The following is a 12,292-nucleotide window of genomic DNA, read 5'->3' as shown; positions in this document are numbered from 1 at the left end:
GAAACAGGCAGGTAAAAACACAGGGAAGGAAGAAGGAAGTGTGGCCTAGGCTTTGTACACTCCTATCATCCTTGAGAGTCCCAAAAGCCTGACACCTTCTAATGACTAATCAAAATTGGGGTCCAATGTTTCTGCTTCCACAGAAGTTTTCTCAAAACCCTAAGCACAATGGGGAGTTGGGAAGTAAGAGCTATCACCACTACTGTTATCATTGTCATTGTCGTTACTACTACTTCCTTCAAAGTCAATAACATCATCTTCAGAATTGGGTGACAATTTTTCTGCCCTCGACATATCATCCATCTGCTCATGACTGATTGGTAAAGAGCTTTTAAAGAGCTTTTATTCCAACATAGAGACAATATTTTAAACAGCAGACAACTTAAAGTTCTATGAAATGTCTACGAATGATATTTAAAGTAAAAATGGTGTGTCCTAGTTTGGATACTTTCAGCTAGGGAGAGTAGAAAATCATCTTCAATTAGCCAAAACAGTAAAAGGAACTGAGGGGCTCAAGAAGTTCCCAGAGGGAGTTGACTTCAGGTGTGGCCTGAGCCAGTGGCTCAAAAATCCCACTAAGCAAGCACTTGGTTTCGTTCTCTCTTTCCATCTTTTTGTTTTCTGTGGTTGTTTTTTCTCAGAGGCAAGCTTGTCAGAATCGCTAGACAATAGCCATCTTTACTTACGTACATCCAGAAAGAGAGACTGTCTTTGCCTAAGCATTCCTACAGAAAGACTGGCACTTGGATCATTTTCAGGGACTTGGCTCATTGGGGAACCACTCATGGTGTTGATTTGCTAAGCAGAAATGTTCCTACTCTCCGTTGGGTCCTGGGGAAGCCAGTTTATCCCATAACTGTGTGAATCCCAAAGTGGAAATTGGGGCTGTTGGGATAGATGAAAGGGAGAATGGATACCAAAAGAAGTGTCAGTCAGAGTCTTTAGGTGCAAACAAGAACGAACTCAGTTAAGGAAAGGAATTTATTAGGACATTGGGTAGCTCAACGACATGTCAGAAAGGCCAGAAAACCAACTTGGGGAAAAGGGCATGTATTAATTTGCTAGGGCTGCCATAACAAAGGACCACAAACCAGGGGCTTAGGTAACAGAAATTTATTGTCTCCCAGTTCTGGAGACTAGAAGTCTGAGATCAAAGTGTTGCAGGGTGGGTCCCTTCCAAGGGCTGTGTGGGAGTATCTGTTCCAGGCCTCTCCCTAGCTTCTGGAGGTTTGCTAAAAATCTTTGGCACTCTTTGGTTTGTAGATGCATCTGCCCAGTATTTTCCTTGTTCACATGGCGTTCTCCCCATACACGTGTCTGGCCTTGTGCCCTGATGTCCTTTTTTGAAAATAAGAATATAATCATATTGAATTTGGGTCCACTCTCACGACCTTACATTAATGTGATTATCTGCAAAGACCCTATTTCCAAGTGAGGTCCCATTCACAGGTACTGAGGGAACTTCAACATTTTTTGAAGGGGTAGAAGTCAAACCAAGACTGTGTAGTTATCTGCTCCCACCGCAGCAACCATGTTGTTAGCTACCAGCTGTGGAATTACGGCCCCTGGATGCTAGACGCTACTCCTATTGGTCCCACTGGCCCTTGCAGCTATTCCTGCCCCTTATTGTCACTGCTTCCTGTCAGATCCTTGACATGGGGGGTGGGGAGAAGCAACACCTGGATCCTTTATTTCCTCTTTCCTCCTCCAGGTTCTCAAAATGGGGTATCCTCCCAACATAGGAAAGTTCTCAGTGACTGGACAGCCAAAACCAAAGACAGTCTACTATAGGTGGCTACCTACAAACTACCATGTGCATTCTTTCCTGATTTCTATAAGGAAAAGGTTGGAGCCCAGTTATGTATGATGTTCTCAAAAGGCCACGGGACCTTGATTCTGAAGAAGAGTAAAATGGATCAGAGATGGCAAATTGGAAAAAAAAAACCAAAGGCAAACTTTTCCTGTTCTGCATTTTATCTTCAAGGTGACTCAGTTCCTCTTCCTTTGTCCATGGGGGAAAAGAAATTGTGTCTGGTGGTTCTTTTCTACCAGGTGGGGTATGGGTGTAGACCTCCTGTAAAACATTCTCATGAATTAGGGCTTCTGCTGGTGGTGCTCATAGGAAAGCAGCAGAGGCTGAGTTGTCCTGGTATCTGCACATCGCAAACGCATGGGACATCTTCATTAGCCCCTGTCCAACCCTGAGCTATTTGCTTTTGAATGATAGTGAGATGTCTTTGTCTTTGGGATAAGCTTTCCCAGTGATAGGTTAACTCTTAGATCCCTGCAGTGCTTTGATTCCTTTCAAATACATTGCTTTCACTTCTTTCTAGGGACAACCTATCTCTATGTGTACCTCCCTCCCCCCTTACAAAGTTGTATCTCTTTGGAGATTGGAAGAAATCTTATTTATTGCAGTATTCTCAATGTTTATGCTTGCATCTGGCGTTGAAGTCCCAGCAAATGTCAGATGAATTAGTGAATGGATGGATAAAAAACTTGTGTGTTTGATTTGGAGGAAAAGCAGGGACAGGAGAATGTACTAAATAGCTTTAAAAATGCTCGATTTGAGAAGGAAATTTCCACAGAGCAGTTCTACTATAATCCATGACTATGTCTTTTTTTATTACAGTCATCTATATAATAAAATGATGGAGAACAAACAGAGATAGTAGATATGTACTCTCCTAGAAACGCAGTCTTGCTTGGTCCTGTGTGTTTGTCTTAGCTGGGCATCTGGCTGCTTCCTCTCTTGGAATGAGAAATCCTGGATGAGAACAGAGAATTTCCTTCACTGCCCCTTCCTGATGCAATTACATCTGTTTTTGATTGTTACTTATTGGTATGTATTTTTACTCCTATTCTGGAAATCAAATACATAGTAACTGAAATAAACTGATTGCAAAGTTAAAGGGAGAACACAGTTAAAAATGTTTTAGTCTAGGTTGCCTTCAATTCTGAAATGCATTAGCTCTGGCTTTTGAGTTTGATTTCCTTAGTAGCTCTAGACGCAAACAAGAAAGAATTCATTTCAAAAAAAATCTGTTTTATTTGTATAATACAAATTTGAACTTATTCAGAAAAAAAAATCATGTTTTTTAAAATTAAATTTCCTTTGAAAAACAAAGGCTTAAGGGTAAAATGTTTTGGAAAAAGTGAAATTTCAAAAAACAAAACTTGAAGAAAAATAAAAATGGTTTTAGGGCTTTATGAAAAATCCCTGATAGTGCTGAGGCCCCCTCCTTTGTTCATTATGGGCTGCACACTTTACTGCCCCAACCAATAAGGTAACTGACATGTTTAGTTCCTCTACTTCTGGTTGCTGCTGACCACTCAGATATACTTGATCTACACTGAGAAGTCAAATTTTCTATTTGTAATATCAAACCATTTTCGTTGTAATGAAAGATTATATCACAGGTAGAAAGAAGGATGATAAAGGAGGAATTAGTAACAGTTTATTGGGACCTCCCAAGAAGTTTTTTTTTTTCTTTTCTTTTCTTTTTTACAGTACTAGGGTTTGAACTCAGGGCTTATACTTTGAGCCACTCCACCAGCCCTTTTTTGTGAAGGCTGGGCTGACTTCGGAACACAATCCTCCTGAGTAGCTAGGATTACAGGCGTGAGCCTAAGGCACCCATCTAAGAAGCTCCATTTTAATGGTCCTGGTGAGTGAGGTGGACACATAGAGATAGGTTAAAATTTCTTCATTTTTAAAACATGAAATACCTGACTCACCTACAATTTAAAGATATACTTAGAAATGTTTAATTAATAAGCAGGTATAGCTTAGTATGCATATGGCGTCCAGTTAATTTATATCTTACATCACACCCAACTCCTAGACTTCTAAAATAATAGTCCATTTCATTTTCATAAAGGCGTTTTATTTCCCTTGTGAAGTATCTTGTGATTATTTGCCTATTGGAAAAATCTTGCATATATCCGTCTCATTGCATGAATTTCTGCTTATGTTACTATGGCTCCATTTATTTAAAGCTGCTATAAAAACATGAGCACACTAGTTTATAATACTAATAACACAAATTATAGTCTCATGTTAGGTTTCCTAATGGTTTGGAAAGTGGTAGTAAACACAAATGTATTTACTGGCCGGGAGGGTAAAATAAAATGTAAAATAAAAAGAAATAGGGATTGGTTGACCTTTAGCAAACTGGGGAATAGATGCTGTGGCTAAATCACTCAAATCACTTTAATAATATGATACTTAATACAGATGAGCATGATTCAGAAAGAACATGTCTATATTTTTTTTTGGTGGAATTTTGGTTTTCTTTCTTAACATTTTGGACAATGATAATAAAACAATATAGACTTCCCTCACATAAACTCAAAGGTGTGAGGTCTGTGGTTTACTTCTAACCATGTTAAAAAATTAAAGCATTTTTAAGTACTTTCTGATGTTAACTAAAATAAAAAAAGTACTAATAACTGAAAATCAATTTTCATTGCCTAATTAACCTATGAGTGTCATATGGCATTTTGAATTCCCAAGAACTCTTAAGATTGTATTGCTCTTTTTTATTTATTATGATTCAGTTGTGTGAGAGGTGTTGAGGGCAAATTTGGCTCTGGGAATTTATTAGAAGCCATTAGACATGGTATTTTCTACAGTGTTGACTCTATCATTATTATTACTTGTGTGGGACTGGAGATTGAACCCAGGGCCTCATGCAAACTAGGAAAGTGCTCTACCACTTGAGTCATGCCTCCAACCCTTTTGTTTGTATTTTGTTTTTGAGATAGGGTGTCATTAACTTTGCCTCAGTTGGCCTCAAACTCAGTATCCTCTAGTCCCTGCCTCTGGAGGAGCTGGGATTACAGATGTGCACTTCCATACCCAGAACTGTAGTGTTGACTTCTAAACCCAACACTCTTCAAATTGTTACCCACCAAATTCAGAGGAAATGCTCAATTTAACATCACAGAGAAGGTGCCAATCTCAAAAGAATAATGAGAAAGAACAACACATGCTTTAAACAAATCATACAAATGTAGTTTAGCATAAACACAGAAGAGGAGGAGAAAATACTGACTAATTGCCCGGGGAACTAGGGTGTGCTCCAAAGCCTTGAATCTGGAAATTATTAATTCTTATTTTTTCTCTCACCTCCCCAAAGGCTCAGTTCGTTCATTGATGTCTGGAGCAAAATCCAACAAGATGCATTTTTCACACAGCATCTGGTTCTTTGTGAAGTTCATTGCCTGCTTTCTTGAAAGCCTTTCACCTTTTTGTCTGAAGTGTGTCCTGGCAGCCAGAGATGTGTCTGAATTACTTTGGGTTTTTAGGAATCTCACTTTCTCTTTGCTCATAAAATCTGCAACCTGGGACAAGGATGGTCAAAATATGTTTCCTGAGTACGTACATTGTGGGGAGGGAGAGCAACCAGTTCACATTGGTTCCCATCCCACCCAGAGACTGGGGTTTCCTTTTGTCAAATGGTCTGTAGTTAAAACCACAAGCCCTCTGGTGATCAGTGAAATCATGTCTTTGCCATCTTTGCCTGATGAATGAGGTAGCTGTTAGATCTCTGTTCTTTTGTGAACAGAATACAAAACAAATTGAATATACAAAGGAAAAACCCATACAGTGTTTTAGAGTAAAAGTACTCAAGTTTGAAAAACTACTTTGGATTTATTACTCTATATTTGCCATCAAACCCAGATGCTTTATTATATTAAAAACATGTTTTTTTAAGGAATCAACCATTTGCAGAAGGATATGGAGAGGTTAAAATATGTATCTCCCAAACAAACTCCTTTCTTTTCTGAACTAAAACCAAACACTGTTTGTTATATCATATGAATAAACTACAACCACCAGCAGTGGCTCTCCTCCTTCAAGCAGAGATCTTTCTCCAAAAGCCATGGCTTAGCTGCACCTTTTTTCTTGTTTGAGACTCATGTAGAAGATAATAGCCATAAAGATTGAAATATTCCAAGGTATGTTTTATAAATCTTTTAGAAACAATTTTTCTATTTCAATTCCAGGCTATGGGAGATTACTGATGGTTCAGTATTTCTTTCATTCTCACGTTGCCTTCCATTTTTGAGAAGTATCAAGAAAATGATATTGTAGTAACTTACTGAAAGTAACCGGGTCCAGCAACCTCATGCTGACTAGTATGTACTGGATATTAAGTTCTTCTTTATGACACTTTAAACTCAAAGTACTTTTCTAATCATTTGAGGGAACCCTACTTAAAGGCAGATGTTCTTAGAACCAGAAAATAATAATACTTTACAAAGTCCATTCTCAAAATAAAAAAACAAGTAGTGTGGATATGCAGATATTTGTGGGTGGTGCTTATTATCATATATAAATATTAAGCTATAATCGATCTGGAAGGCTTGGGTGTGAACCACTTATTCAAATACTACTGTGTTTACTCTAAACAGAAAACGTCTCTCAAAGTGTTTGAGCAAACCAGGAAACAATACTCTATTAAAATAAACCTATGAAAACTCCAAAACTCTGTATTTGATAAATTGAGAATCTTCATTACAGTGTCAAGTTTTCAGTCACTTGTATGAAATCATTGAAGTAAAACATTAGGTTAAGATTAACTTAATAGCTAACATTTACCTTAGCCACTTTCACTTAATCAATTTGAGGAAAGTTGGGATCAAAAAATTTAAGTGATATCTTTTAATGCTGTTGAGAGTAGTAGAAGGAAATGGGATCGAAAAGTCTATTGACCTTAGAATAGTGGTTTCAATGACCCACAGCAAGAGATAGATGCATAGCAAGATAAAAATGAGTGCACACAAGGGAGGGGTGAGGATAGTAAGACACCTAAAAAACTAGCTAGCATTTGTTGCCCTTAATGCAGAGAAACTAAAGCAGATACCTTAAAGCAACTGAGGCCAATAGGAAAAGGGGACCAGGAACTAGAGAAAAGGTGAGATCAAAAAGAATTAACCTAGAAGGTAACACACACACACAGGAAATCAATGTGAGTCAATGCCCTGTATAGCTATCCTTATCTCAACCAGCAAAAACCCTTGTTCCTTCCTATTATTGCTTATACTCTCTCTACAACAAAATTAGAAATAAGGGCAAAATAGTTTCTGCTGGGTATCAAGGGGGTGGGGGGGAGAAGGAGGGGGCGGAGTGGGTGATAAGGGAGGAGGTGGGGGCAGGGGGGAGAAATGACCCAAGCATTGTATGCACATATGAATAAAAAAAATTAAAATAAAAAAAAAGAAATAGACGCATAGAAATTCACATCTGAATTACAAGTTCCACAAAATAATGCTTATCTTTATTTGTAAAAACACTTCTGGACTCTGACCACAAATTGTAAAGCACCCCTTGCAACCCATGTAGTCATCCAGGCCAGATGCTTGGTGAATGTGCTCATGTCATCTTCAAGATCTTTTGTTGTTGTTCTTTGAGACAGGTTCTTGTAATCCAGTCTAGTCTTGAACTTGCAATTCTTCTGCTTCAGTGTTTCAGTGCTGGGATTACAGGTATGCACCACCATGCCTATCTGTCATCTTGGGATTCTTAACTTTATCTTTTCATTTGTGTTGTGGAAATGAAGTTCAATGGGACAATGGAGTACTCATTTGAGCAGAGATATCTCCAGTCTGCTATCTGCTATTCGTTGCTACCCTTCTACATACAGCATTGGTGATGCTTCATTAGCACAGAATGCTGGTGGGCATTCAATGTGTGGGAACACAGTGAAACACAGCACCAGGTACGTGTGTTACATCTATTACTAAGTGAGAGTGCTCACAGCCTGGAGAGGCCACACTTCGAATCAGAGCCAGAACTTAGTTCAGATGAGAAAGAGGACAAGGGCATTCTAAGAAACTGACATAACAAGAGGCCTTATCATATCTTTCCTAACTTATATTGCTTCTCTGTATTAGCCAACTGCTTATGCTGAGAATGGGTATTGGTAGAAAGTGTATGCCTCCACAAATGCAAAAAAAAATGCTTGAGTTAGTTTTGTGTAATATTTTCACAAGAAGAATTAAATATATATATATGTGTATGAGCTATGGAATGCAAATTGTGCAATTTGGGTGGTTCTACATATAAGTTAAATGTTGTTATATTTGCATTTAAAACTGTCATTGCGAAACTTAAAAGCAACTGAGCCCAATAGGAGAAGGGGACCAGGAACTAGAGAAAAGGTTAGATCAAAAAGAATTAACCTAGAAGGTAACACACACGCACAGGAAATCAATGTGAGTCAACTCCCTGTAATAGCTATCCTTATCTCAACTAGCAAAAATCCTTGTTCCTTCCTATTATTGCTTATACTCTCTCTTCAACAAAATTAGAGATAAGGGCAAAATAGTTTCTGCTGGGTATCGAGGGGGTTGGGGGGAGAGGGAGGGGGCGGAGTGGGTGGTAAGGGAGGGGGTGGGGGCAGGGGGGAGAAATGACCCAAGCATTGTATGCACATATGAATAATAAAAAAATTAAAATTTAAATAAATAAATAAAATAAAACTGTCATTGCATTACATAAATATGAATGGCAAAACTATTTAAATTTTCTTTCTTTTTTATTATAATTTTTTTATTAGGATATAGTCATTATATAGGGGTGATTCATAGTAATCATTTCAATTAGACTCATATTGTACATTATTTACATTGTCCCCATGGTCTCTCTAAAATACCTTTCTTTAAAGAATACTTCTTTTTATAAATTTTATTTTATTGTTTTTGCATTTACTTACATGTGTATCCATTATTTTGGTCCCATCCCCCACCCCCTCTGCTTCCAGGCATCATCTGTTCCACCCTCTTGTTCTCTGATTTTGTTAAAGAGAAAACATAAAAGATAATGAGAAAAACATAGAATTTTTGCTAGTTGAGATAAAAATAGCTATACAGAGAGACTCCTAGCATTGCTTCCAGGTACATGTATATTACAAACACATTGGTTCATCTCCACCAGACCTCTTCACTACTTCCTAGTCCCTTCCCATGGTGGCCTCTGCCAGTTTAAGGTTACTATATTCATTCCTCTACAGTGAGCACATCAACCACACTCAAGTTTTAGGTTTCCTTCCCTTTCCCTATTCCTCACACGGGCAGTCTCCCCTTCGTGTGTGACCCATGTCCAATAATATTACTGCAATTGTTTCCGGTCTAAAGTCTGCATATGAGGAAGAACATGTGAGTTTTGGCCTTCTGAGCCTGGCTAACTTCGCTTAAGATAATGTTCTCCAGTCCCATACATTTATTTGTGAATGACAAAATTTCATTCTTCTTTCTGGTTGAATAAAATTTCATTGTGTATAAATACCATATTTTCTTAATCAATTTATCAGGAGAGGGGCATCTTGCCTGTTTCCATGGCTTGGCTAGTCTGAATTGTGGTGCAATAAATATGGGTGTGCAGGTGCCTTTGTAATAAACTGAGTCGCATTCCTTTGGGTATATCCCTAGGAGTGGGATTGCTGGATCATATGGCAGATCTAGGTTTAGTTTTTTAAGAAGCTTCCATATTATTTTCCAAAGTGGTTGTACTAGCTTGCATTCCCACCAGCAGTGTATGAGGGTTCCTTTTTCCCCACAACCTCGCCAACATTTGTTGTTGTTGGTGTTCTTGATGGTAGCAATTCTAACAAGGGTGAGGTGGAATCTTAGTGTGGTTTTGATTTGCATTTCCTTTATGGCCAGAGATGGTGAGTATTTTTTCATGTGTTTTTTTGGCCATTTGTTCTTCTTCCTTTGAAAAAGTTGTTTAGTGCAGTTGTCCATTTCTTTATTGGTTCATTGACTTTTGGGGAGTTTAGTTTTTTGAGCTCCCTGTATATTCTGGTTATCAATCCTTTGTCTGATGTATAGCTGGCAAAGATTTTTCTCCCACTCTGTGTGTGGTCTCTTCAGTTTAGAGACCATTTCTTTTGTTGCGCAGAAACTTTTTAATTTCATGTAGTCCCATTGTTCATCTTAAATTTTCTTTTCTTAGAATGACTTTAAATAGCTAAAAACAAACAACAACAACAAAATCCCCAAACAAATGAACACCCTCCTCCAAACCATAATTACTCAAGAGGGAAACCACCAAAGAAAGAAACAAGCTCTTTAGTATTTTTAATGGCACCATTTTCCTGTTTTTTTTTTTTTTTAACTTAGGGCCCAGAATTTTCATTTTTCACTGGTACTGGCTCAGAGAGTTGAATGGTTGCCCTCAAAATGATTTGTCCCTATACTTACCCATGGAATTATAAATATTACCTTATATGACAAAAGATGTGATTAAATCAAGGGTCTTGAGAGGAGCCTATTCTGTTTTATCTAGACAAGCCCTAAATGTAATTACACTTATCTTTATAAGAGAGATACACAGAGAAGAGGAGGATGCAAAACAACGATGGAGGTGGACTGGAAATGGTGTGGGCACACGCCAAGGAATGCCTGGGGCCATCAGAAGTAGGAAGAGACCATGAACAGGATCTTCTTTAGTACCTCTAGAGGGAGCACAACCCTGCACACACCTTGAGTTCAGACTTCTTTCTAGTATTGCGAGAAAATAAATTTATGTTGTTTTGAGCCACCCCATTTGTACAGCAGCCCTGGGGAACTAATACTTGGCTCTGCCTCATTGAATCTTCTTTAGAAAATAAGACATGGTGATTGAGTTTTGGAAGAGTTTGACCATGACAGCTGCCCGGGGCAGGCTCTCCCTTTTCCAGTGAGCTTATTCTTCGTGATTTCTTATAGGAGGATGGAATTCTCTAATCACATCACACATTAGCTCTGTCCTGTTTGCTTTTCACTCCAGATTTCTTGGGAAAGAAGAATACATCTCAATGCTCTTTATGCCCTCTGTACTGTCATTTTTTTAACGTTCTTTTTTTTTTAATTTTTATTTTATTCATATGTGCATACAATGTTTGGGTCATTTCTCTCTCCTTCCCCCCACCTCCCCTCTGCACTGTCTTAATCAATGCTAGCTTTATAGAAATGACCCATGAATTCCTGTTGATACATCAAAGTCATGAAATACGGATGAGATTTTATAAATTTAAATTTTTGTTTTTCCATTTAATATTTAGATAACTTATACTAGGAACCAAGTTCTCCGTTTATTGGCAATGAATAGAGAAACCCTTAGTATTGAATCTCAAGCAAATGTATTTTATTTTCACAAAGGAATTGTGAGAGACCTATAGGTGATTTAAAACCAAGAGGTCTAATAATCCTACTTTTGCTATCGAAGAGGGGCAGTCCTGGTGTCATTATTACAGAGGCTTTTAGTTTTTCATATCAGATAGCATTAGTTCAATTGCACGTGGTGGAATTTAAAGCTGATTGAGAAGTCATTTTAGGGCAAGAGCCATTCTACCCCCTTTGACTAGCAGCTTGGAATGGAGCAGGCTACATATTAGATACAGTACACAGGTCTTGTTTAAAGAGTATATAGATCTTAATGTTAAAAAAAAAGTCAGCGTGTATTACTTGTACAAAATAATGGGTTTCATTATGACATTTTCATGTACATAACATATTTTGGTCACATTCATTCCCCATCACCTTTACCTTAATTTAAGCTTTATTTATTTATTTTTGTAGGGCTCAGGATTGAATCCAGTACCTCACACATGGGCAAGTGCTCTATCACTGTGATATAACCCCAGTCCTAGATTTTATTTTAATTATGTGAGATTGTTTTCTTAAGCTTTAGGAGATATTTTAAAGTAAATTAACATCTTTATTTTTTTTTTATGTGGAGTGCTTCGTGAATTTGAGCATTATCCTTGTGCGGGGGCCTTGCTAATCTTAATATCATTCCAATTTTAGTATATGTGCTGACAAAGTGATCACTAAACTAAATTTAGTTCAGCAAATATTTATTATGCATTTTCTCTGGGAAAGGACTTTTACTTGTCTGATGTGGGGTTACTAAAAATGAGTTAGACAAAGTTCTGTTCTGAAATGACTCTTTAATATAGTCAAGTGTTTACATGGATACCTTCAATTTTATCACTAAGTCCATTAAGATACACACATACATGGCTATACCATTCTGAACGTACCCCATCTGGTCTGATCTCTGAAGGTAAACACATACGGACGTGTGAATGCATCAAAGATGTGCCAAGAAAGAGAGGAATGAAGTCTGAGAGAAATGATTGGGTATGACTCATCATAGATTATAGTATTTGGGCCACATCTAAAGAAAGGAAACTTTGTCAATAGTCACACAATTTTCCAGGGAAGGTATTGTAGGAAGAGGTCTAGCAGAAGCTAGGGGAAGGAAAACATGTGGTCTCAGCAGGGTCCTGCAAGACTA

The 12,292-nt window shown here is 37.9% G+C and overlaps 1 long non-coding RNA gene and 1 other non-coding gene across 3 annotated transcripts in view; both read right to left on the bottom strand.

The window, feature by feature from the left end:
* LOC141424228 (uncharacterized) overlaps positions 1–12,292 on the bottom strand; it is a 267,525-nt gene that overhangs the window by 49,354 nt on the left and 205,879 nt on the right. The gene's annotated exons all lie outside the window — the stretch shown is intronic.
* LOC141416375 (U6 spliceosomal RNA) lies at positions 11,720–11,823 on the bottom strand. The gene has a single exon (XR_012441117.1). It is a non-coding gene; the product is annotated as a U6 spliceosomal RNA (small nuclear RNA).

Source organism: Castor canadensis, chromosome 1, assembly GCF_047511655.1.
Source record: "Castor canadensis chromosome 1, mCasCan1.hap1v2, whole genome shotgun sequence".
In the NCBI taxonomy this organism is placed as follows: domain Eukaryota; kingdom Metazoa; phylum Chordata; class Mammalia; order Rodentia; family Castoridae; genus Castor; species Castor canadensis.
This window is presented reverse-complemented; position numbering and strand designations above follow the sequence as displayed.